Below are 26,041 nucleotides of genomic sequence, written 5' to 3' on the forward strand. Positions count from 1 at the left end.
TATATAGATACATTTCTTGTACTCAGTTGTGAATTTGTATCAGCAAACAGATAGTTTGGACAGGAATGGTAAGGAAGATTGCAAGCAGAAAAACCCAATCTGCAATGCAGTGTGTTTCATAGTTTTGCCTAAACTTTCTCTGGTTTTCAAGTACAGTGCTTTTGCATTGAAACCTCTGATTCTGTTTGGCAGTACCACTTGTTTTCTGTAGCGCTGCTCAAATCATAAAAGGACACATTCTGAAAATGAAACAGATTTAAGCCTCAAGAGAAAACAAATATTCACGTTTGCTTTAAATATTGAGGAGAAACAAGACTGATCTACGGTTATTTGGTGGAGTATTGTAGCCAAGAAATATAGATTAATTTGTGTTAACCCATGAACAAATGAGTTTGATTTAAGAAAAAGATTTGCCTAGTAGACTGTCTGACATTATTTGGGTGCTTGTGATTCAAGGAACTCTGTTTAATGCTTTTTTTTTTTCAATAGAATTTGCTGCAGGAGATGTAAGCTCCTAGGTAGTAACTGACTGTTTGAGCTAAAACAGGGAGTATTTTCAGCTGTGTGAGATGGGCAGGTCTTCTCTAGATGCAGCTTCTGAATGGCACTTAGGGTAAACAGATCCAAAGGCTATTCTATACCATTTCAGATATTTCTGTTCTTCATTGCTCTCATTTTTGTAATCTTTTCAGCTTCACTGCAATTCTGTTTTGAATTGCAAAGAAAGATAAACAAACCAACAAGTTTATCATCACATTGTCTGCATTTCTAGGCTTTCTCTTTCCAACTTCTGTTTTCACTGACTCTTGCACTCCTGTTTTTTCTGTTTTATAATGATAATGGTGACAAAACCAAACAGTGGGCACTGAAATTGATGCAGACTGTGTTTTTTATGGATGCACAAAGGCTACAGCTATTTATCAAAATCCTTTTCATCTCTTTGGCTTTCTCAGTATATTATAGTAGCGTTTATTTCCTAGTTACTTAAAGAACTAGGATTGTTCCTAATATTATGGATGATTGTAATTAAACTGCTACCATATTAAACATGTCAAATTCTGCTAAGCCTGAGCATATTTAATATAATCTTGTTTTCAACTAGTCAAAACTTACATTTTTGATACACATACCTGCTTTTTGCAACATGCTTTTGCTCCTTTGGAATGGAGGAGTACGTAGTAATCTTGTATCACTGAATCTGGTGTGTTTGTAACCACTGGAAAAATTATTGTATCATACTTTTTTGTTATCTGCAGAGCTTTTTTTTTTTGTTGTTGTTGTTCTTGTTCTTTGCATTGGTTTCTTTTATCCATTTTTAGTGATGTACCCAGGATTGTAGACAGCATTTCAAGCGAGGCCCCTCTGCTGGCTTTGTACAGGGAAATGATTACTTTTTCAATTTTTTTCTGCTTCTTTCTTCTCATTCTCTTTTCCTTTTGATTAGTGTATTATTTTAGCATAATTTTTGCCTTTCAGCTTCAGTCTCTCACTGTGAGCTAGCATTTATCATTCCCGTATCTCTCCTCCCTCCCTCCCTCTCTTTTTCCTTCCCTGATAAGGCCAATGTTATCCTTGCTGGTTTTTCTATTTATTTTCTTTTAGAACTTTTTAATTCATCTCTTACATTTTTGAATTTTCTGTTTCCCACTCTTGTAATAACTTTCAGTTTGTGTGTAACTATCACCTAAATAGTTTCCCCTGTTGAAGTTCTTGGCCCGTAACAAAAAAACCTGGGTGGTAAGCAGCCTGACTAGCATAGTAGAGCCTGAACTTTTCCATTTTCTAGCAAGAGGAACTCTCAATTCTTACATGAATTATTTGTCTTCTTGCCTACGTCAGTCTGGATTCTTGCTACCAATTGGAGTTTGTTTAGGTCATGTTGACCTTGGTCTGAGATCGCAGAAGTTTTATTGTTTGGGGTTTTTGCAGATGTCTCATTCTTGCTTTTCTAATATTTCTGTTTCAAAACGTGAGACTGATATGGAGTAGGTAGACTGCGCTTAGCTTAGCTTAGTTTGGTTGCTTCCAATAAATTGATTCAATTTTCAATTCTTTTCGTTATTTGTACGGTACTGTTGAATGTACCTGTATCCCAAAGGCCATTTGGTAATTCAAAATTATTCCTTATTTTTACAGCTGTGGTACTACAAAGAAAACATGACTACATAATTCAATCCCTTAGACTAGGCCAGGGATAATTTTTCTTACTTGTTGGATTTTGGAGTTTTGGTGAATTTTTAACTTATTTTGGTAAAGTAAATATGTAAGATCTATTGTTACTGATACTTTTGTTTCCATTTTATTCCCTTTCAACTTTTACGAATATTGATAAGTTTGGTCTGTTTTGCAAACACTTACTAATGCTATAATACATTTTCCCATATCTCCCTTCTCAAATTTTTACTGTTATTGATTGAAGATTCAATTGAGAAATGTGTTTAGAACCCTGCTTTCTGTGGTAATCATAGAAGTCAGTGGGAAGACAAGAAAATTGTATTGAAAGAAATTGTGTGCGTGTGTGTTTTGTGTTTCAGCATAGATTATCTCTGCCAAAATAATAGCTGTCATTTTGTTCTTGTTATATTAGTGGCCTGTAGCTTACTACTACCCCTTTTGCCTTGCTTTTGTCCATTTGTCTATTTGTGAGTAGAAAAAAAATTTTGTGAAGAGCCATAATTTGGGGGCTTTATTATGCTAATAAAATCAATATTTTGTTATCTATTTAAATTAAATATTTCAAGATGGTGACCCCTCTCTACCCTAGTATCAAAGCTGCAGACCTTAACATTCAGTGACTTTGAAACTTGAGTTCTGTTTAGAATTTCATGTCATGCCTATCACAGGAGAAAAAGATGGAAAATGTATACGCTGAGCCTATAGGACTTCCTGCAGTGCTTATTAATCCTTTATGGATCATTTGAAATGTTTCTAGTTTATTTAAGCTTTGCTGCCTGTATCAGATTGTTCCTGCAAAAAAAGGAAAAAGTGATCATGCTTTGAATTTTTAAAAATGATCTCACTTTCAAGCAAAAGCACTTTTATGCTCCATTAGAGTTGAATTTGCCAAACTCTTACATCGCATTAACACAAGCTTTACTGGATAGATAAACGTGTTCAGAGACTGACTAGAACTTTACCAAACTGCATATTAAGATTTTGTCGTTTTTGAGTTTTGGTCTTGAATATTTTCTACAAACAAATAAAGTGAGAGAGACAAAATTATTTCATTAAGAAACTGGTCTTATGCAGTTCTGGTCTTACAAAATGGTTGAAAACTGGAATATCAAATTTAATAGTTCAGTATAAGACCAGAGAGTCTAGTAGAACTAAAACTTGTGCCATCTATGAAGAAGTGCTCAAAATTTATATATATGAAGGGTCTCTGCTTTTTGTATTTTGCTGCTGTTCTTAAAATAGTTGATAGACTTGCAGAATAATGCATTATGATTCCTAGCTTAAAAGAAAGCTCTTCATCTGAAGGCAGGAAAGGAAACTGGGTAAACTTAGCTTAGTGGCAGATTAATGACTAGTTCCCAAGTGGTATCCACTGCTGCAGGAGCCACCTTGCTGTTTAATTACTGCAGTCAGAAATACTGAGGCCAGCAGACACTTGGTCTGAAAGTTGAAACATCTGTTTTATATTTTCTGATATCCTTCCCTCTCAAAATAAAATTTGGTTTGTTTAATTTGTAATTAATGTTTATGGGTTGTTATGTTGACTTTGTTAGTACCACTGTTAGGGAACTTTTACATTGTACTTTGTCAAGTAGATCAAGATCTGTATAATGCAGACTGATGTTTTTGTAATACAGACTTCGTAAACATCTGCTATATAAAACATCTGCTATCTTTATTTTTCCACAGTATTTTAATATGCTGTCTGCAGTAATCCTTTTCAGGTATGAATTACATGAAGTTTCTACCTTGGAAGCGTGTAACTTGAGAGCAAAATAGAAAATTATTTGGTGTTAGTCTCCATAAAGTCTCAAGTAAGAGTTTGCATAGTAGCTTATTTCTTCAGTTTCTGTTATTTCTTATGTTTTATAACATAGGAAAACAAGTTGATGTCAGTATGAATTAAAACATATTTTAGATATTTATGTGCTTTTACAAAGTGCTTATTACCATAGTAACTAAAGGAGTCTATTAATTTAGCATTTTTTAAATGTTCCTGTAGTATACAAAATGTACTGCCTACATACTTAAGGCTGAGCAGAATATTTAAGACTGATCATTCTGATCAGTCTGATAGAGCCATGGCCTTTCTGAGGAATATTGTTGGGAAGGTGCAACCTCTGCTGCAGTAACCAACGTCCATCTGACATCGTGGGTCAACGTAATAAAATAGGAGGCGTTACTTTCAGAGCAGCCCCCATACCTTGAGTTAGTGTATGGTGCTCTGAATGTTGGCAGAACTACTGCAGAAAGGAAGGTCGATTCATGTAACCAAACTAGTACACAGGGTTTTCAAATATGTATGCTGGGCAAAACAAAATATCAAGACTCTGCATTACAACTGAAGGTGTTACAAAGGCTGCTCTGAAAATAATGCCTTCAAGAAGACCAGTGGTATCCTGGGGTGCATTAGAAAGAGTGTAGCCAGCAGGTTGAGGGAGGTTGTCTTTCTCCTCCACTCCACTCTGGAGGAGCCTGGAACACCTCCTGTATGAGGAAAGGCTGAGAGACGTGGGGCTGTTCAGCCTGGAGAAGACTAAGAAGGGATCTTACCAATGATTATAAATGTCTGAAGGTCAGGTGTCAAGAAGATGGGGCCAGTGATGCCCAGCAACAGAACAAAGGATAATGGATACAAGCTGGAACACAGGAAGTTCCATCTGAAAATGAAGTAATTTTTTTTAACTCTCCTGAGAAACCTGCTGTAGGGAACCTGTTTTAGCAGGGGATTGGATGATCTCTGCAGATCCCTTCTAGCCCTTAAGAGGCTATGATTCTAGGTTTCTAAAGAATTCTTTCTATCCTTTTTGATGATGTGAACTGTAGAGACGCCCATCACTACGTCCTCTTTTTTGGCCTGCTCTTCAGCTCTTACCCACAAGCTCTTTACTGGCTTGTGACTCACTCCAGAGAAAAGCACAACACATTTAGGGTGCTCCTTTACACTGACTGCAGCTCCCTCTTCCTCTCATCCTTAGCCTGACTTCTTGAATGTCCCATACAGCACTCCATTATATGCTGTTCACCTACCTGCCACACCTCTGAAGTCCTTGTGAAGCCATAGTTCTCAGTGCATGGATTTCTAACTCTTCCTGCTTATTCCTTGTGCTGATAATGTTTCCTCGTGGCTTCTTGTACTATAACCGGCCAAGCTTTGGATGTCACCCCCTCCAAAACTTTATCTTGGTTACACTTATTGGGTTATCAGACCTGATGGAAGTGATGCTCCTGTCTACTTCAACGGATGGATCTTATCACTTCCCGCTTTGTTCCTGAGCAGAGAGTAAGGATTACTTAGCTCAGCATGATGGCAACGCTTCTTCATGCAGTCCTGGATACCACTGAGCTTCTCTTCTGTGTGAGGACTCACGTCCAGCTTGGTGTCTGCTGGGAGCTCTAGGTTCTCTTCTGATCACCACTCATCAGGCTTGGTCACTGAGCCAGTTTTCAACCCACAAAATTTTTCCAGCTGGTGGTTCATATTGCTCCTTTTTTTTCTAGATGCATCTTGTGTTACCTACTCTTTTTTTCCATACAATTTTTCTTACATATTCTTTACAAGTTACCTTTCATCTTTCTTTTTTGATAATAAGAGATCGTAAACCTAAGATCTGTTGCCATTGCACGTTTTTTCAACATCTTGAAATTCTGTTTATGGCTTTTCACTGTACCAGTTATCTTTCAACTTCTTTTAACTCATCACAAGAACTGTGTGCCCCGGTATCATTCTCACCAATATCTTTGAAGAAAATCATCTCTTAACTTGCACACAGACCTTTGGTATTAAATCCTTACATCTTAGGTGTGCCTTACAGCTTATGCTGAATGACTTATCTATCGTGACTCCTTTTCAGCTGATAATTTCTGGAATGCATTATTCCCATTCTATAGGTATGAACTGCAGTCATCGTTCACTATGTGCAGGTTTTCTTTTGGGCTGTTCTAAAATATATTTTGTTTTGAATGAGTATAGTTTACCAAACCAGTTTCCTGATGCTTATTGTTACTTACTGTTCTGCTATTATTGTCTTTAGAATTTATCTGAATTGATTGATCTCTTCTGCTAGTCATTGATGTAAATGTTGAAGAGTAGAACTGTAACCTTTTCTTTGTGATACATCACCAGAATCCCTCTCCGTCCCCTACTGATGAATGCTTATTTGATTGTCATCACTGTGTGTCTCATGGACAATGGATTTTTTGAGGTGCTTCAACTTTTTGCGCCTCTTAATCCATTTCACATGTATTTACTAAGGCTAGCAATTCTATTGCAGTGTCCTTTGGAAGTAAATCAAACGCCATTCGAGATATGATGTATTATAGTACATCTGCATTTCTGAACCAAACTTGTAATCTTACCTAAAAGCAAACTTCATGTTTAGTTTATATTATTCTGTATAAAATTATATTGGCTAATGTTAATTACGTCCCTGTCTTTAACTGCTTGATCACTTAAGGTCCCTATCAGTATTTCTGTTGTTTTTTCCTTCAGTTAATGTTGGACTGATGCATACAAATTGTTCTGTAGATCCATCCTGGTTAGGCTGTATAAATGTTAAATGGAAAATTAGCATTTTTAAAGATAGGTGGAGTCTCAGTCTTTTGAGGTAATGTCAGGTGAAGTTCAGCAAGTAACAGATAATTTTATCTCTGTAAATACTTAAGTGCAAATACTAATTTTTATGAATATTCTGAGCTTTAAAGGACTGTAAAGTATTTTATTGCTAACAAACCCAAATGTAGGTCTTGATTTGCTATCAGACTGTTACTGCATTCTTCCAAAATGCTTCTTTTCCGCCAGAAAAAAGAACATTATGTGTTGGCACTGCTGTCCTACCCTCTTACCCAAATAAAATATATTATGTATATTAAAATAGCAGTTCATAAGTAGTCAGTGTTTTCTCCCATTGATTTATTTTTTCTTTACCTCTCAAAGTGAAATTCAGAGTTTGTTTCAGAAACACAATTTCTTACAGCAAGTATTCTGCTTAGAGTTTTGAAAAATACTAGTCCCAGAGGCAGTATGTCTGTCTACCAGGAACTCAAAGCAGTGACACCACAGCAGCATAGCAGCAGTTTTTCTGTCAGACTGTAGGCTCTCAGGTAACCTTTTTAAACAAACAAACAAACGAAAAAAAAAACCAGAGTGTATTTGAAGGATCATACGTAGGTTTTGCTCCATTTGTCCCTCCTGAATGAGATTTACTGAACACAACTTTTAGTAAATTCTTCCTCTCTCTAAATGCATGCATGTATATTTATAAATCTATGCAACAAGCATCCTATTTATTTTACTTCTTGTGTTGATCGCTACTGTATAAGCAATAGGAAGGTCTTTTTCCAGTTATCACATTTTTTAGTTCATTGAGCTTCTGACAGGCCTGCTTTGTTTTTTGTGGGTTTTTTTTTTGTGTACTTACAAAGTTGCTTTAATAGCTTAAAAATCCATCTATTTATTTTGTTAGTCTAGAACAATTTAGGTTGAAGAAACCTCTCAGACCAGAATACCGGCCTCAAAGCACTTTTACACAAAATTTGCCGTGCACAATGCCATTGCATTGGTGCAAGTGCTTATTTATTTATTCATTCAAGTTTTAAAACATTGCCACATTTTGGATGTCTGGCTTGCCATTTTGGTTCTCAGAATCCCTGTAAAGCTGAATTCTAGCTGAAAACTTAAGCTTAGATTGAGTGCTTTCTTCAAGATTCAGGAAAAATGGTTTGGGTTTTTTGTTTTGTTTGTTTTTATCTGAAACTAATTCATGACAGCTCTCCTGAGATGCTGTTGTTTCTCTGTGGCATCAATCAAGGAATTCTGGTGTACACTGAGTTGAGTGTGAGTTAGCAGAGTGCCCCTGCTGCTAAGGCTAATGGTGCTCTTGGCTGCATTAGGCAAAGTATTGCCAGCAGGGCAGAAGAGGTTATGATACTTCTCTTCTAGTCAGCATTGGTGAGGACTTACTTGGAGTCCTGAGTCCAGTTCTCTGGGGCTCCTCAGTACAAATCACACAGTGCAGTGAAAGTCCACCAAGATGATGGAGGGGCGATGTTGGGTGAGATGGGACTGTAGAGTATGAAGAAGAGAAGGCTCAGGGAGATCTTACCAAGCAGTTACTGAAGAGAGGGTTAAAGAAGATGGCACTTCTTCCAGTGGTGCCCGGTGCCATGACCAGAAGCAGTAAGCACAGACTGGAGCAGCAGAGGTTTCCTCTGAGCACCAGGCAGCGCTTCTGTGCTATGCACTGGCTCAGGCTGCCAAGAGGCTGTGAGGTCTCTTCCTTGGAGATCTCAAAAAGCTTCCTGGACGTAGGCCTGGGCACCACCCTGCTTTGGGTTTCCCTTCTGGGCAAATTGGTCCAGGTGGCCTCAAGAGGTCCGTTCTCACGTTAGCCATTCTGCGCTGAGAACTGGGCAGATCAGCCTAGATTCTTGAGTGCTTTCTGATATTCACAGCAAGTAGCAGCAATACTGACCTGAAAAACATAATTATTGATAACAAATGCTCTCGACGCAATCTCTGGTCTGCATGAGCAGTGTGACATTTATGGCTGTTTTCCCTCAAAATGTGTTTACTACTTACATGAAGGTTGGCATGGCATCGGGTGCAAGATGCTACTGAAGAAGTCAGGCATTTCTGAAGAAGTGAATATGCAGTCTGACCACAGTAGGAAAGATAAGTGAAGTCTAAGATGAGGGGAAAATAGAACAAGAGCTGCCTTTTCAAAAAGAACAGGCCAGACTAAGAGTTTGACAGAAAACCTGTAAGGACTGCAGGAAGATTTGGGGAGTACATGCTGAAAGTACAAGGGTGGGTCCAAAAATAATGCCTCCTATTTTATCATGATGGCCTGTGAAAACAGAGGCAGATGGTGGTATGGCTGTAGAGGCTGAACTTAAACCACCAGTATTCCATTACATGTTGTGGCCATGTGACTGATGGCAGCAGAGAGGGGCAGTCTGACACAGTGGCATCTGGCATGGAAGTGTGGATGGAGCAAAGGTGTGGAAGTGAATTCCTCTTCCTCTGAGATAAAAGTGGCACTGACATTCATTGATACTTGCTGAATGTCAGTGGAGGTCATACAGTGGATGGGAGCACAGTGAGGCGGTGGGGGTGTGTTTCAGTGGTGGGAACAGTAACAGTGGTTCACCTCTGCTGGTGCAGATTTTTATGAGCATGGCATGCAGACTCTTGTTTATCACTGGCAAAAATGCATAGCTCATGATAGTGACTATTGAAAAACAGTGTTTTGTAGCTGAGAATTTGCTCTGTCAAATAGTGTTACTGTGTTCGTTTCTGTTGTAATTTCCATGCAGATAAATGGGAGGCATTACTTCTAAAGTGACCTATATAGTCATAAAAATGATTGTATAGCTGAAGGGAGGCTAAAGAAGAAGCTTAATGATCCCAGAATACTCCCGAAGAGATTTTTGAGACTTTGGGGTGTCTTGCTTATGTTTAATTGAATAACAGGAGTGGGAAGAAAACAGAAACATTTAGAATGAAGTTAAGTAGGGGTAGTGTAAGGGTTTTAGCTCAGAATAAAGAATGCTATGGGTGTATTTAATTATTTTGAAGCATTGTAAAATGAGAAGTTGCATTTGAAAGGTATGCGTGTTGATATATGAATTTGCCTAATGAGCACCAGCAAGCAACTATGTTTATGCAGCGTTGCGGTCACCCGAAGAGGAGTGGGAAAGGGGAAAGTCTAGTGTAATTTAAATCAGCTTAGTTGTAGGTCACACACGTGAAAATGCTTTAATTATAATCACTTGCTTATTGCATGATAGTGCATTAGAGCAGTATTACAGTTGTTCAGATGTCTTTGCCATTCCTGAAATGCCATTCGTATGGCTTGATTGTGAGGAAGAATATATATTTAATCCTTGGTTTCTTTTGCTGTCCATGTAGAAATCCATCTAAATTATTTAAATTTACAAGCCTTGAAGAAAAGAGTTTGATGTGTTATTTTAGCAGTAGGTTCTTGCAAATATTCAAGTTCAGCAAAATTCCGTGTTAGAATTCTGGGTTTTAGGAATGGGTTTTAGACCCTTGGTCAGAAAATGAGCGTCTGGCCAAGGATGTCAATAAATTTTGCAGAAGTAGGAAAGAAAAAGAAATAGCTGCCTTCAGATACAGATGGAGCAGGAGGTAGGTAAGTTTTTGAAAAAATAAAAAGAATTTAAAAGAAAAAGTAAAACGATGGAAGCAAGTATAAGAAAGAAATTCTCAGAGGTGGTGAGGCACTGGCACAGGCTGCCCTAAGAACTTTGGGTGTACCATCCCTGGAGGTATTCAAGGCCAAGTTGGAGGCCCTGGGCACCCTAAGCTGGTGGGTGGCAGGAAGGAGTGAAACTGGATGGGTTTTTAAATACATTCCAACTCAAGGCATTCTGTGATCTGAAATTTGATGGAAAGAATGGCTATAGGTGAGCAAAGAGACTGGAACTAGCACAAGAGAGTTGAACTGGAACTTGGTGGATGTAGTGGAAACGAAAAGCAAAGAAGCAGAATTAAGTAGACTTGCCTAAAATAGACTGTTCAAATTTGGATTCTACTAGGTAAGCACCTAATTGGGCAAGGAGGCTTGAAATAGTATGAAGATGCATGAAGATAGAGCTGTGAAAATCTGGACAGGAGAAGCAATTATATTTGAGAGTGATATATATAAAATCTTTCTGCCTGCCTCTGCTATTGACAAATACTGGGCAAAATATATGGCAAGTAGGGAAGGAGGAAATTCACTGTTATTTTGGGTTACTCCCCGCAGCTCAAGCATTAAAATCTGTACATTCCTTTAAACCTTATTTTGGAGAAGGATGGGCAGAAAGCTGGACTTTTAAAAATATATTAAAATAGAAGAAAGATCTTGGCTTTGAAGAGTTGGACATTGGAAGATTGAGAAATGCAGGACTTAATACTGCCTGCTTAACTTTATCCTGTGGGCTGGATGGCACTCATCAGGTGATCAGGCAGGTGGAACTGCTTTGTCTCCATTGCATACTGCATCCATTCTGTGAGACTTTGCCTGGAATTGTTTGTTTTTGTCAAGGAGCTCTCTGTGTGGCATGCTCTGCTGTAGTATAGAATGGTTCTCATACAGTGAGAGGACGATATTTTTATTTCTCAGAGAAATCAGGCACAGTCAAATGTTCTTGAAATTGTGGATACCTGATCTGCAATGCGAAAGACCAAATTTTTCAGAGCACATAGCATTGTGAAGAGCACAGCTTTTGGGTTGCAGTTGGGTATACTCAACTTCACATTTCACCCAAACCAGCCTGATTTTTCAGGTGGCTGTTTTTTGTGAGTCCTCCCAGTGATAAGGCCGGCAGCACAGAGGATCTCTGTAGCAGAGATAAAAGTACTTTTCAGCTTTCTGGGGCAGGATTTAGTTGTCTTTATTACTTTTAAAAACGTTCTACCATATAGCCTTAGTGTCTACAGTATGCAGGGATTGCAAGCCTATTTCATCCTAATGGCAGTCCAGACCTTTAATGAGAATTAAAATAAAGATGTGGTCCTTAACTGTAAGTTGACACATGATTTGTATGTACAGGGAATTGAAATGAGGATTACACTGGCTTCTGATTGCATGCTTTTTGCAGCTTAATGTATTTTTCATGTACTCTTTACGTGAACATACAGTGAACATTCATTACTGAAGGATGCTAATGTTATAGGAGCCATGTGCAAGCATCTGATGGCAGAATTTAGCCTGCATAGAGATGTAGCTTGTTTATATTAATGGTATCATGAAAACTAAGGTCTCAACCATTCAGTCAGTTCACTGTAGCATGATAAATTCCGCAGCTCAAAACTTGTGAATTGGTAGTGTTGAGTAAATTGATTTTTAATTCTCATTAGTAACCTGTGTGACATTGTTTTAGGGGATTTTTTTTCCTTAAGCTGTGTTATTCCTCTGTTTGTAGCATATTTCTGAAATACTTCATTTTAATCTGGCTTCCTGTAGTCTTCACAAAAGCCTATACTGTAAGATTCCTACAATTTAAAAGTAAATAAGTGAAAAAGATCTTAGTTTATTAAACACATAATATTACTTCCTTTATTACTTCAACAATAAGTATTTTCTTAGAAACCACCTTGTTTAGTAATTCAAAGAAAAAACATTAAGCAGCTACTGCCTCTGATTTTGGATTTTAATCATGACTTGACTTGAGCTTGCATGGTTTACTACCACTGCCAGTGAGAGAACTCAAGCACTAAATAGTTTAATTATCTGCTACGCAGCAGCTGTTAATATTATTTTTAAAAATGCCATCTCATCTTTAGGTCCGCTGTGGACAAAAAAAGAAAGGCAGATAAGATGACTGCAGCTACCCCGTCTGCGTGGCACTGCCTTCCTTCTTCTCTCTCTCACTCGCAGTTTGCAGTGTAATGAAGAACGGGAGAACAATATTCTGTAATTAAGGATTCCATTAAGTTGAAGAAAAGAGCAAATGGAGTTGTTTGTTCTCCTAGCTGCAAAAATTTGTCTGGGGTGGGGGTTAGTGGTAGTAGTGAGGAAAGAGGGAGAGGTGGGTGGAGAGACCGAGTCAGGGCTGTTTGTTGAATATACTGTTAAGGACTGTTACCATCCTAATTAATCAAGTTAGAAATTACAGCTGTGGTCGGTTTCCCCCCAATTCTTGTTATCAATTTTCTTCTCTTTTGAGACAAAGCAAATATAAATTTTGTGTTCATTTGTCATTCGTTCTTTGACTTCAGCATCTCTGAAAATAACAATGTAGCACAAAAGACCAGTATTTACCTAGTTGTAATGTGGGTTGCCATGGTGTTTTGCAAATTATTGCAATTATGTTCACCATGCGAGTCGCCCTTGGTAACTGGCGAAAAAACTGATAATCCTGTTTTGAACAAAAGGTCAAATTGCTGAATAGAAAGTCTTGATTAACTAAAAGATGTACAAAGTGGAATTATTTCCTACCATTCAGAAATAGTTCTTGATCGGGTTTGGGGGAGGGGGTGAGTAAGTACATCTGATTACTGAAGTACAAAGCATTGAAAGGATGTTGTCTTGAGCCTTTCATGTAGTCTTAATGGTGGCTTTTTTGTCAAATTTACCCATTTGCGGCATTGAAAGAGGCAGCTGCATTTAAGCTTGAGAGATGGTGCTTTTTCAAGAGTTCAGTGCATGGAAAGTTCTCAGCAGTATCTGCAGTTTACTATTAGACCTTCGGCTATTAAAACTGATGTGCTGCATTTGAGCCCATAGCTCTCGGTGCTTGTAAAACCCTCTGACTGATGATCTAATAAAGTGCTCTTACCGGACAATCTCTGATCAGATACTTTAGAAAAAAGTTAAAAAAGAAAAAAAAAGAAAAAAAACAACAACAAAAAAAAACCAACAAAAAAAAAAGCCCACAGCTCTGAAAAGGATGGGGACAGAAACAAATGGCTGTACAGAAAAGTTTGCTTTTGTAATCTGCACGGGAAATATTAGTAAATGTGACTTGATATTCATTGTAAGTACTTTAAGAGCCCAGAGTATTGCTCCAGAAATCTTCTTTGTTTACATATACAAAATAAAATTAAGGAGATGAAACACTTTCAATATAATACACGAATACATAATACACAAATACATAGAGGAAATATTAGTCTTCCTCTCATCGTATTCAAAATATTGCAATTTCCTGCACTTTATTGCTGTGAATTTCCTTTCTTCTCTCCTAATTTTCTTTCTGTGTGTGGGGGAGTAGGCTAGGGAAGCAGTGAAGAGGAAGAAGGGTTGTTCTTTTTTAATTATTGGGCTTTTTGTTTTTAATTAGCTACCTGGAAATTTATTCTTAAAACTTTGGAGAGCCTGTGTGAGAGCAGCCTGAAAGCTAAGTAAACCTGAGCAAGTTTGTGAGTTTACATTCTGCATCACCTAGCAACCCCCCAGCTCAGCCAGTTCCCTTGTCTGTCCTCAGCCCTGTTTACAGACCATTCAGACTGGTCGTGGACACCGTGAAAGATATTCAGTTTCATTAGTTCCATTCTCAAGGAGAAAATAATTAAACTTAAATGAACAAACATTGCTTAGCGATGCTTTCAACTTTTCTAGTTTAAGGTGAACAGCATGTTGAAAACATTTTGTCTACCATTATCTTTTATTCTCTTGAGCTCCTCTAAGTTTACATATTATGTATGTATGAGCATTATTATTTTTAAAGTTTTCACGACTGTGTTAATTCTCTCAGTATTTTAGAGGTGTTTGTAATCATGTTGCAAAGCTAAATGTTTCTTGTAAACTGCCTCCCTGTCTCTTCATTCACTTGAAATGTGTTCTGGAGTCGACACATCTTACTGACATTGCCATATACAAGGGCACATGGATTCCCTCCGTGGTCTTGTTAAATCTGGTGTCACCCGACTTCCTGAACAACGTTTCTGTGGCAGGGGAAAATCAAAGACTACGTTTGTGTTTGAGGGAAGAGGGGAGGGCAGAGTAGTGGGAGATGACAGGGGGATGGTGTTTTCAGCTTTCTGCCCAAAGTAGAGGCACGGGTCTTAAGATACCTTAAGTTCTTGTTTGTATTTTGCTAGATTCTTTAACAGGCAATTCATGGATGGACTTTATGAGCTCTTTGTGCTTTGTTGACAGTTGACAGACAAAGCAAAATTATTTCTGAAGCAAGGCACTGTACTTAGTTGTGACCTGTTGCAGCTGAAGAATGTAGCTTGCTTTGAGTTGCATGAATAGGGGAGAACATTTTACAGAATAGACTTGAATATCTGTCTAGAGGCTTTAGATGTCCATACAGAAGCACATAAAACCTATTTCAGTGATTCTTTTTTCAGTGTTATTTTCCATACACAGTCATTTTCTGCTGGTTGCTTGCTTGAAATCTTTAGTTGTTTTCATATTGTCTTAAGTAAAATAAAAAGGCTGGTAGTTGCTGGTTTTCTGTGAGAGAGTATTCTAACCCGTGAATGCGTGCCATACTTAATATTTTGGCTGCCCAGAACCTTATTTTACTGAAGATAACAAGACCGAGGTATTGGCTTTGATGTGAAGTAAAGCAGAACATACTTGCTAATTTAGTGTATAATGCACAGCTGTTAAGGTTGGATTTTGTCTGCTTGCGTTGCTATTACATGTGTTTAAATGAGGACCACTGTTTGCATCTAACCTATCATAAGGGTTTGGAGTGCTCCATTATCTTTTCAGCAGACTGATGACAGAGCCTGCACAAATGAGATCAATAAGTTTCAAATGACTTGTATGAAATGACATATGACTGTACATTTGAAGATGTCTTACTTTAAAAAAAAATCAATTTTTAATAACATGTAAAACTTTTGCACTGCCCTACAGATATTTTTCACTTCTTTCATGTAAGATAATTTTGATCAAAGCACTTTTAATGTTACCTTGAGCATTTGTCAGCTTGGGGTGGTGGGGTACATTTCTTGCTTTTTCCATTATGGCCTTCTTTGGTATCTTTTTATGAGACTAGTAATTAAGCTGATATAACAGATATTGCTCAAGGTAATGTTTTCTAGAGGATTATGAAGTTTTCTTTCAATCTTGGGTGTTTTCATTCAGTGTTCACTCAGTTTTGGATTAGAAAGAAGTTCTGTTTCTTTTCCTTTGGAATATCCAAATCACAAAATATCCTTCTTGGATGTCTACAGGATTTCATTTTCAGTAGCAGAGTAATAGACATATTATCTTCTGTGACTTTGTGTCACAAGAGCAGTACATTACTAATAGGATCTTGAGGTAGCCAGTTTATGAAAAGGTATTTAACATATGTCAGTAGTGAATAAACTAAAAATTATTCTTATGGGACAGAATTTTGTTGTTGGTTCGTGCTTCTGGGGTTCATGTCAAATTTTTGCAATACTCAAAGGGAACTGGGCTTTGGTCTTCGGGTATTTTGAATCTGAACAGTTCAATGTGAAAGATAAGCTTCACTTTTTGTAGTGGCTGCCTGGAGCCCACATCGCTTCCTCTGTCATTCTAATGTCATCTGCTTTTTCAAGACAGGAGGACACTTCCATGTTTTTCTGAGAAACTTAGTATTTATTTCCTCTCTCATATTTTCTTTAAGATACTGAGTTATTGAAGCTATGTACCCTCAATTACAGATTGCCTAGTTGCTGTGGTCCTTCAAGGATGTGGATCCTGTCAACTCCAGTTGCCTTTCAGTCAGTCTGAGCTGGCAGCTTTGCAGAAAGGAACTGCAAATGGGAGGTGGGAGTGTCTCTGAGGACAACAGGGTTCAGTCCATACTATTTTGGAGAGGGAATCCTCTCTTGCCATCTCATGGGATGGTAAAGTGATCATTTGGCTTACACTCGGAAGCTGTTGGCTAACATGTTTCAGTTTGATAACATTCTTTAATGTTGTTCCTGTGAATATATAAATATATACTGAATATGTAAACAGACATCTCCATGGTCTGTACTGCTTTCAAATAGTACACTTTCAAAAGCAATTCATATCTCCTTGTTACTATTCTTTCATTTAAAAAACAGTTCTGTATTTTTCCTCAGAGATTGCTTCTATCATTTGATCATCCTGGATAATGCTTTCTCAGGCAAATGATGAATTCAGGAGGGGTAGAATGAACCAGCCAGGAAAGGTTTCTTTATGAGAGTTTTACTGTGTTTTTGTTGTTTTTTTTTTTAATCCACTCCATCCCACAGCTGAATTCCGATCATTTATATAGACCAAAACTCAAGAAGCTCTGAATGTGAGGAAGTGCTTTGAAAAGAAATTGAAATTGTCTTCAACTTTCATTGAAGTGAGGCAGCCTGAAATGAAGTGTGAAAAGATGTGGTCTCTGTTTACTTCTTTTCTAAATTGGATGATCAGGAAGCATCAGACTCTAAAACTACTCATAGTGAGAAATGTAAGTTATTTTTTTCTGAGTGACAAACTAGGTGCAATATTTAATGTGTAGGGAAAAAAGAAGTTTGAAGCCAATGGACATGAGTTCATTTAAAGAAAAAGAAATTACTTATCTTCACTTATGGTATGGATAGTAATTATGTCACACTGGATCTATGATCAGATCTCTAAATGGACTGTAGAAAGTTTCATGGATTAATTTCAGGAGCAAGTTTCAGTCATTGTCTTACTTAAACTATTTGCATTGCTGCCTGGAACTTAAAGGCAATGCATTACAGACTACCAGAGAATAGGGAATAAGCATTCCCTGGGTGAGGAATTTAAGCTGTAGGATAAATTTTAAAGAAATTTATGAAAATGTAAGGTGCTTCCCTATTCTAAGTCTGCTACGGTATGTTTCCTTTCAGCTAGAACAAGCTTGGCAATATGTTTAATGTGGTAAATTAAAAGACATTAAAGTCCCCATTAAAAGCCAGAAGCGCTAATCAGCCAGCATCAGTAGTATCTGGCTCCAGCTCTTTTTATAAAACAATCTTTTAAGAGTCTGTGTGAAAAATAATTAGTTTATTAGCTGGGAGATGATTAAATGTTACAGTGAGAACAGCAGTACAAATCATTTAAAACAAGATATTCTCAAAGTTCGTCTTTGTATTGTTAGATTTGAGTATAAATGTTAGATGAATTAATTTTAAGAGATTTTTTACTTATGTGAAAGATTAGTTATGCCTAGCATTTCAAAAGAACTGGCACACACATCATGAAACTCTAGGATGAAATTCAGACATACCTCTAGTCAGGGATCTCTTGAACCTGACTTTAGGGCTTCTGATTCCCTGTAATTTGATCTCTTTGTAGTAAGGAAAGCCGTACAAATGAAAATCAGAAAGAAAGCTTTTCAGGTAATGTCTTCTAAATTTTACAAAGTCAAGTGTTGTCAGAGTGGAAAAGAAGGTTGGAATGATTAGTATAAATATCTGAAACTACACGTGAAGAAACTTTGCACATCCTGTAGGTATCCTTCAAATACAAAAATAAGATTCTTCTCACAGTCTCACAGATATTTGTTTGTTAGCGCTCAGAGTCTGGTATGCTTGCATACCAAGTTTCCTCTCGTGCTTTGAAGGATGCTGAAAAAGTTGCTGACCCAGAATTCTGTATCAGCAATTGGTTCTAATTCCATCACTATTTTTAAGGGCTGGTTTATATGATTCTTATCAGTACAGAATGAAATCCCATTATTAAGGTGATTATACTTGGTAGGAAAGTTATCAAAATAAGTCAGATTCTCCACTTGTGAAGATGCAGCTACCTTCTAGTGCTAACTTCTGAAGAGCTGAAAAAAAAATTTGTTTCCTTAGAGAAGTTGGCTGTTACATGTTCTCATACAGGCTTCCTTTCTGATGGTCGTCATCTTGCAAGAGGCTGAGAAAGTGAAAGAAACCTGATGGCTGATTTTCCATATGTGATGCTCTACTGAGATAGGATTTTTATTTTTTTTTTCATTTCCCTTACATTTCTGGCAAGGTTATTTCTGAATTTCACCTCTGCAATGAATTTACTTGCCTTTTGTTTTGCCTATCCATACAGCGCTTTAGTTGTCATACTGTGATCCTTCACGCATTAATGCAGTCTTTTGTAAGTTAAAATAATTCAGTCTCCAAGCTCTTTGTATTAGTAGCTTCAAATTTCAAAGGAGTGGTCATATCCATCAGGCTGTCTAGGAAATGCATAGTCTGGACTAGGCAAGATGTTTTAAGATGTCACCTGTGTGGAGCTTTCCTGATCAAACTGGACTCCACCAAATCTACTTTACTAGTCCCACAGACAAGTTATTCCATCACTAGCATTGATCCAGCAGCTATTTCATGCATCTTTGTATTTGCTCTGGGAGGACAATCGGAATGAAGCAGTTAGCTGCAAAGGAGGAAGTGTATGAAGCAGGCAGGCATCAGAGTAGTATGGGTTTGTAGGCCAATCCTAGCCTTTCCTCATTGAGCCCTCCAGCTTGAGAAAGGCCTTCCAACAACTGAATGAGTTCATTTTCTTGTGCCTACCAGCAGTAGAATTGGTTTCTCTTCAAGAGAGATCTTCTGAGGTTTTTAGTAGTTTTATTACCCCGTGAAAAGCTCCAGTTTTACTTGAGTAAACCTGTTACACTGAGCTTCATCTCAGGAAGTAGGTAAAGTTTTCTGTGTGAAACCTCGTTTATTATTTATGATACTGTCCCTGATCTGAGGGCTTATATCTTGGGAATGTAAGTGTCACTCTAGTGCTTATTGTCTGCAGAAATCTCAGAGTGTAACGCTAGTTCCTCACGTTGTCATTCAGATTTTCATTGCTGCTCCCCAACACCGCGTTAGATTGTGTCAGTGTTAATACCTGAGTATTTCTTTCTTCTGAAGAAACAAAAAGTAGCTTGCAGTTTGAATTTACTTAAAGTTTGTGAGTTTCTAGCACACTGCAGAAAAACTTCCCTCACTTTTTAGTAGTAGTTCAACTTTAAGTGGAAATTGATTCCACCTGTGGTGTTTCAAGTGTTAATTGTGATGCAGTTCTTAAAAGATGTAGCTACTATTAATAGCTAAAACTCTTGCCAAAGAATTTGCAAACCAAGGTTTTGGCTCAAGTTCTAATTCCTGAGATGCTCCGTACTACTGAAGAGTGTTTGTCTATCTGTTCCCTGAAACATTCAGATATTTATAGAAGACACAGGTGGACACAGGGAATGCACTTGAGATGTACAACAGGTTGTGGCAAGTGGAACCAATAACTTTATGGCCACTGAGTCACACTCCCAGATCCTTTTCCTCCATACAACTTTCCAGCCACTCTGCCCCAAGCCTGTAGCGATGCATGGGGATTTTGTAACCAAAATGCAGGACTGCATTTAATCTGCACTTAGTCTGGTTAAAACTTGTACAGTTGGCCTCAGCCCATCAATCCAGGCTACCCATAATGCTCAAAGCATAAAATTTTCGTTGTTTCATCTGATACTCAGCTTTCCAAATACTGGCTTATCATCAGCAAGCTCATACTGATTGACTAAGGAAGCAGATTCAGATAGTCTTCCCACACTTTCTTTTTGAGAAGGCCTGGTAAAATAAGATGCAGCTTTTAAAATAAGATTGCAGCTTTTGCTGAGGAAGATTCAATGGAGTTTGGATCCAATATGCTTGAGCTTAGGTGTCTCATCCATCTGGACATTCGATGTCGTGCACCAAGATCCCGTTTAAAAAAATCCACAGTAAGATTGTTCTGAATGGAGACTGTAGCGAAGGAAGCACTAATTACATTTTAAATTCATCTCCAAAGTGACTGATAGTGGCCTAAATAATTTTCAGTTCATGCAACTGTCTCCTTTGTACTATTGCATTTTTTTTTATTCCATGTTAGTTTAAAGCATCTTAGTCCATCAGCATCCAGGCTGTCTAAAGGTAGGAGGACACATACAGAAGTGTTGTAGATTAGCACATCCAGTCCTCTGCTACAACAGGCAACTAGACTATGCTGTGAGACGTAGTTTATAAAAATGGTTAAGATAAAGCTCAATAAATACGTGTTGTTGACTCCTGCAACTTGTGTTTGAAAGCCTGTTCCAAAACCACTTGCCTCTGTATTTTGTGGTAATATTATAATACTTGTTGATCACTAGAGTGAGAGAGACTAATTCTCAAGAATAGACTTACAAAGGAAGAAAATTACTTTTGACTTGCAAATTTCTCCCCATTAGCTACAGTTTGTGGACATAGTACTCTTGAGGGATTTTCCTTTATGCTGTGCATTTGCTTCAGGGTTTATTTTTGAAGACATTTTCTTTATATTTTAAAGTGAATTAAGCATTTGTAGACAGAATGTTTGGAAATTCTAGGTGCTTTTTTTTTTTCTTTTTTTTTTCTTTTTTTTTTTTTTTTTTTAAGTCAAATTATATTTCATTTCCCCCAGTGTTGCAGACACCAAGTAGAACAAAACTGAAGGTTTTCTATTATGATTTTGTTTGATCTATTGCAAATTAACTTACAGACTTAGTGATAGCTGCTGGGAAAGGAAGGATTGGTTTTGTTTGGTCAGTGAAGACGATAGGCACGGATCAAATAAGGGTTAACAGTAATACACTTGAACAAATTGAATCAGAACATAATGCATGTATTGAATTTGATTGCAACATGCATGTCCATGGAAAAGTTTTTTGTTAAAAACAAATCAAGGCTATGGCTTAATTATCAAAGCAAAACAAGAGACATAAAGAGCTATGTGTTTCTGATACTGCTTTTTCAAAAATAGCTCCCTTCACACAGTTATCTACACGTTTAATTTCCATGCATAGCAGCAACAGTTATTGTTGTCATTTGTTAAGAGAGATTAACAGATAGTAAGTACAAACAAACGCAAATAAGTCCTGAATAGAGAGGTGACAAAGAAGAAAAGACCTCTTTAATGTTAATTATATCTGGTAGGAAGTCTAGACAAATTACATTAACTGTTTTCTCCATAAAGGAAGGGACATTCAGTTAACATCTACGTCACACATTCTTTTTTTTTTTTTTTTTTAATGCAGACAACTTAGATCTCAATTTTCAAAAATACGGTTTGTTGAGAAATGTGCTTCTCAGCAAGTTATCTTGTGATCATTAGTTCTTAGTAGCTAAAAATAGTTAAAAGTAGTTAAAAGTAAAAAGTAAAATAATAATAAGCTGTTGAATCTGAATGATTTTTTATCACAAACTACTCTTTTTTATTTTAAGCAAGGATTTTTTTCAATCTTGTTTCACCTTCCATATTTTGTGACCAGCAAAGTTCCCAGTATTTTCTTCAGCAGTAGGCTGAAGTAACTGCATAAAAAAACTTGCTTCAAATGTCATTATGTAATCATGGTTTGTCTGGAGCAACACTGTGCTCCCTTTCAGTATAATAGAAGAGGTATCTTGCTAGTTGTGCAGTCCTCTGATTCTTAATCGTTAGCTAAAAATGCCAATAGGTGGCAGAAAATGCACTGTTACTTTTATCATGCAGTATTTTCATGGTTGTCTATTTCTGAGTGTTCTGCTCAGCTGAAGTTGGGATGCTGCTCCTATTCTAGGCTTTGTTTTTTCAGTTGTACTTGCATTCCCTAACTAAACACCCTATGATCTGGCAGTTTTCATGCTTTGTTTTTCTAGTATAATAAATTGTTTTAAAGTTCAAACGTAGTCATTTAATATGTTTTGAGTCATGAAAGTGCTCTTTTTGTGCACAAGAAAATCTTTTCTTACAGTTTCAGCCAAAACAATCATATGCAAAATCAGGAGGGTTTGGGACTGGGCTAGGGTACCTTCTGCACCTCTCACTTCCTGGCTTATATTTTATAGCTCTGTTTGCTTCAGATTGCTGCCTAATGCTTCATAGGAAGGCTTAGATACCACGCAATAGGCAAATGGGACATAGACAGCTTTCCAGACAGAGAATGCCCTTACTGTCTTCTGAATGAAAGATACGTGACAGTTTTTTCCAAAAATGTTTTTGAATGGCTCTAGCAATATTCTTAGTACTCACAGAAGTGAGTGTGTGAAGATCTCAAGTTTGTCCCTTTGATAACTTTACAGAAGTGAGTTGTTCCACATCTGTTAAAATTGAATTATTAAAAAATAAATAAATAAATTGAAGCAACTAACCAACAACTTCCTCTTTTAGAAATAAATCTTAAGTCCGTGTGCAAAACCAAAGCTAAGCACTAGCATTTTTACAGGAGACTCATTTGTGCGTACTGACTCAAAAAGACCTCGGGTCAGGGCCAGAATTAGTGCTTTTCCTGGTGAAGTATCTACTGATGAAGTAGCTCAGCCATGTTGAGCAGAGCTTCTGTCTTTCTAAGGTAACTTGTGATATTTGCCATAAATTTGTAAGCAACTGTAGGAATAGTACTAGGACAGCTAGAGCAACAGTTGTGCAGCAAACTACACGGTTTCTGAAATACAAGGTTTCTGAATTTTAGATATTTTTTTCACCTTGCGTTATTAAATATGTATTGATTAATGCTAATCTGCATAGCAATAAAAACCCCCCAAAAAACCAATAAAATCCAATTACATTACGCTGTTTCAAAACGGCTTATTCTGACACAGGGTATACCCTTATTTTGTTAAGAGAGCCCTACAGAATGATTTGCCTCATCTCAAAATCTTCGGTGAACTGGTTTTTGGAGATGCTTTTTTCATTTACTGTAAACGGATCATAGGATGTCTAGACTGGCTATCAGGCTTCTAGGTACACAAAGTTGGGTGAAATTAACCTTACCTCCATATGTATGGGGCATTCTCTGATTCTTTGCAACTCTTAAGTCTTTAGAGCTGTTTTGTGTACTTCATTTCTGCATTATGGACTTAAGCCTGCATCTTAGGGTAGTGGTGCATACCTTGCTTTTGCTATGAAGTTCACAGGAGGTTATTCTAGTCTGCCCACAAGGACGCAAAAACTCCTTTCTGAAAAAGCAATAGGAAATGTTTTGATGTACATGGCACCAAGTGGGAGAAAGTTGACAATATGACATGGCTGGAGAAATGAAGAAAGTGAGGAAAGTGAGGTTTTTGGAACAAATAGTTTTTTGGAAAGGAGTTAACATTTCATCTTAAAAAAAAAAAAAAAGCACGACAAAAACAAACAAACAAACAAATCCCTGAATCAAACTTCTAGCACTTGTTAAGAACAAGCCACCAAGAAATTCTCTGTATACTCCTGAAACTATAGAAAAGACTGTGACAAAAAATAAAGTAAATCAAATATCTGACATAATCATATTGAACCAAGACACTGGATTACTGAGTCACAAAATAGATTCAGTTCTGTCCTTGCCATCAAGGAGAGAAAATTTAAGTCATGTCTAGTGAGGGGGTTTTTCACTGTGAGAGTAATTGGGCACTGGAATAGGCTTCCCAAGGCAATAGTCATGGCCCCAAGCCTACCAGAGTTCAAGGAACATTTGGACAGCACAACAAGACATAGGGTTTGGATTTTGGGTGGTGCTGTGTGGAGCCAGCTCACTTGGCCACAGAGATGCTTATGGGTCCCTTCCAACTCAGGATATTTTCATTCTGTGATCTTATTAATAAATTTGCCTTGTCAACAAGCCAGAATCTACATCAATTGGAGAAGATGTATAGCTAGATGTATAGTTCAGGTTCTTATCACTGACCTCCCCGCCAAGTTGGCAGTCGTGGCAGTAGGACTCTGAGTGAGGTTGTGAAAAGTATAAGGATAGGAAATATGACAGTAGTTGGAAACCTCGGCTGCCATGATGGAAGTTTGGCTGAAGGCATTGCTAGAACATGATGATACAGCTTGTTACACAGGCAGTGAGAATGGTTCCAAGCAATTTTTCGAGTTGTCCTCTGATTTGAAGTATTTCCATCAAAGTACCAGGAATCCCAGTGTGTTTAGATTAGCTTCTTTGCAGGAGCAACAAAAGAAGAAGTTTGGAAATGCAGGCAAAAATAGACTATTCACAGCAGAAACTTCTACTGCAGAGATCTCTGATAAACTAAAATGAGAGTTTAATAATGCTGAGCTGCTCAGGATTAATAAAAGCAGATCGTTTTTGAGAAAAGTTGCTGGAAGACTTTCAGATACTAAGTTGACTTGTTAGTTTACAATGGAAGATGAAATCTTCTGTAAGTGAATGTCACATGATGTAGTTACTAAAAACCCGATTTTAATTTTGTATCCAGTGTGTGTATTGACTACTGTGACTTAATTGTACTGAAACTGTAGTATTTGAATAATAATAAATGTCATTCTGGAAATGGCTGCTCAATGTTCAGATGTTCACCAGTGAACCAGGAAAACAGCTGGGATAAAGGAGCAGAGAACAAGTTGGCTCTTCAAGCCTCCTGGGCAGAGTGTGCAGCACTGGTTTCATCTGCCTCCCTGTTTGTCCCATTTTCCCCAACATCTCATTCTATAAAGAGCCTACAAGAGATTAGAGAATGGCAACAAAGATTTGGAATGGTTACTACATAAGGAACAACTAAATAATGTAGAACTCTGGTTTGCGAGGGGTTTGGCTGCAAATGATGCGATAGAGGTCTGTAATATCATGAGTGGAACAGAAAGGGTGAATGCAGAGGATGATCATTCCTACTCTCTTCTGACACGAGAACTAGAGGACATGAAAAAAGAATTTTTGTGTGTTTGAGAGAAATAAGACACTTTCTTCTACAGCTCAGTTATTTTGCAGTGTATTGTGGATGCTAAAAGTGTACATTGATTCAGAAAGACCTTGAAATTCAGTGGGTTGAGGATGTAGTAATGCATCCAGCACTAAAAAATATATGGAGAGGAAGTGATTGAGGAGGTCCTTGCACCGTTTCCAAGTGTTGGGCAAATCTTCTGGAAGAAGCTTATGTTTTCTCTTATGCCGTTTGCCTAGGCATCTGCTATTGATGGTTTTTGTAGACAGGGTATGGTGCTGGTTTCACCTGTGTCTGGACCTCACGCAAAAGGTGTTCTCAGATCCTTACTGATCTCAGAAGCGTTTGTTCTTTCCTACTGTTAAGACAACCGTTTTGCTTTGTCTTCTTGAGCTTACATGGAGAAAAGTGGCTCAGATTTTGTATAATTTTAACAGCGAAAAGTCAGCTGTTCATAAATGGGTCTGCTTACGTTAAAGTCTCGATAGCTTCTATTTAAAAAAAATGAATAAAAGGCCTTCCTGCTGTCATTACTAAGAATAAAAATTAAAACTGTTTTTCTTCTCAAGTGTAAGCAAAGAAGTGATGCTTTACTTAAAAATTTAAATGGAGTTATTTTGTCCGGACTGTATAGTTGTATAAAATAATTCTGTTGCATGTTAACGTTTTCTGAACTGAACAACAGAGGTGTCAGTATATATCAAGAAAGGGATGACTGAGGTGCGCAAATATGGCATTCGAAGCAAGAAGACTTCCATTTTCTCCTGCATCATTGATTGCATTTCCTTAAACAAGGATCTTCCTCCCTTTACATGTGATTTTTGGATCTTAGGGGTACAA

At 37.5% G+C, this 26,041-nt stretch overlaps 1 protein-coding gene across 1 annotated transcript in view; it reads left to right on the top strand.

Moving 5' to 3' along the window:
• The window catches only part of POLA1 (DNA polymerase alpha 1, catalytic subunit), a 191,913-nt gene that overhangs the window by 103,342 nt on the left and 62,530 nt on the right, over positions 1-26,041 (top strand). The gene's annotated exons all lie outside the window — the stretch shown is intronic.

Source organism: Tympanuchus pallidicinctus, unplaced genomic scaffold, assembly GCF_026119805.1.
Source record: "Tympanuchus pallidicinctus isolate F22 unplaced genomic scaffold, pur_lepc_1.0 scaffold14, whole genome shotgun sequence".
Taxonomy (NCBI): Eukaryota; Metazoa; Chordata; class Aves; order Galliformes; family Phasianidae; genus Tympanuchus; species Tympanuchus pallidicinctus.